Source organism: Oratosquilla oratoria, chromosome 42 (genome assembly GCF_046742065.1).
Source record: "Oratosquilla oratoria isolate Oo_2021 chromosome 42, ASM4674206v1, whole genome shotgun sequence".
In the NCBI taxonomy this organism is placed as follows: Eukaryota; Metazoa; Arthropoda; class Malacostraca; order Stomatopoda; family Squillidae; genus Oratosquilla; species Oratosquilla oratoria.
The window spans coordinates 36,675,981-36,677,887 of record NC_134818.1 but is presented as its reverse complement, the minus strand read 5'-3'; positions in this window follow the sequence as shown (position 1 = coordinate 36,677,887).

The window sequence follows — 1,907 nt, the reverse complement described above, 5'->3', positions numbered from 1 at the left end:
CGGAACAGTTGCTGGTTTGAAGTCCTTCCACCAATATTCCATAATTCTCCGAAGATATCAAAGACATCGAGGTGCCTCTTCGAGTTAGCATTCACTGTCCATGTCTCGGAACCGTACAAAGAGAACAAACGAATTTAGTACTCGGATTTTAATATTTCTGTATAAATGTCAGTAACGTCATATACTTCAATTGCACGGGTATAGAACACCATGATCAATGTCAATAATTCAGAGGATTTCCTAATATGATCCACTACACATATGTATTACACTATCAAGGTATGCGAATCTTTCCAAGGCTTCAATGTCTTCACCATATGGATACACTGTATCATCCAGCAAATCTCCAAACGCCTGGATCTTGGTTTTGGTCCAGGAGACCTGGAGTTCCAGCAGTCTCGTATCCCTGAGGACCTCCAACGACCCATCATCAGTAAAGACAACATCAGTGACCTTAGTGTTGCTAATGAATGCTTTGCACTACACTGATTGATAAATCTGTCCCATACTTAGTCCATGCAGGTGTTGAAGAGTGGGCCAAGTAGTCACCCCTCCCTAACTCCTGAATTAACAGGACATAAAACCTGTTCACATTGCCCCGGAATGTTAAAGAAATAAATAAATTAATAAAGAATAAGATACTCTTTCAAGCCGAATAAAATCGTCTGGGATGTGAGACAGAACATATTCCCTTACATAATGCAAAAAATAGAAAATTAATAAATGTCAAATTATAACCCGCCCACTATATGGTCTTGGCATCTCATTGGTTGTGCTGTGTTCTGTTTTGTCTTACCTTGTCATTCCTCATCATTCCATTCGGTAAATGTTTAAATATCTATACTTTCGCACACACGTATACCCATGCACACATACATACTCGAACATACATACATATATATATACATACGTACATACATGCATACATACACACATGCATACATATATACATACATACGTACGTCCATACACATATACATACATACATATATACATACTCGTACATGCACACATACATACATACATACACCCACATATACATACATACATACATACATATATACATACATACATACATACATGCATACTTAACTTCGTTCATATATACACCCCTGCATACATACATAAGCAAATAAAGAGAGGGAGAGAGACGAAGTTGTGTATGCTGATATATACATACGTAGACAAGGAGAGAGACACGTTCCGGTGGGCGAATAGCACAAGTCTAGAAAGCTAGAAACCCAAACCCAGACACACACACACACATATATATATACATACAGGCGCCTATTTGAATACTTTTGTCTATATACCTTCGTCTCTTATTCCGTACACACAGAAATACATCTTAGAGGCCGAATATCACATATAGACGGAAAAACCGACAGCTCCCAGAACTCACCGCGCGCTAAGAAACCAACCTGTTGGCTTATTTTTACATTCGTTTGAATAAATTTTGGCACTATCAAACCAAGCGACCTTCTCCCTCCAATTTTCGTTTCGACTCTATCTTTTTGATTCTTTCTCAGCTGCGTTCGAGTCATTCGAACATCGCCAAAAATTCGAGGCGGAGGTTGCCGCGATCCTGGTGTGGGAGGGGAGGAGTTGGGGTGGTTAGGGGAGGAGGGGGAGGAAGGTTGGGGGTGGGTAGGGGGAGGGAGGGGAGGAAGGTTGGGGGTGGGTAGGGGAGGAGGGGGAAGATAGGGGGAGGGGAGGGGTTTCCTCCTTTCGATGTCTATCGATTTTTAATCCTCTTCCAATGAGTTGTCTCCCCTCCCACCCCACCGCCCATGTTATTGAACATCATCGTTATTATTTACGTGCGTCATTACTCGTGTTGTGCATTATTTAATATTGTTTAGTAACCTGCTGGTATTGTTTTGCTGTTCATGTTGTTTGTAATGATG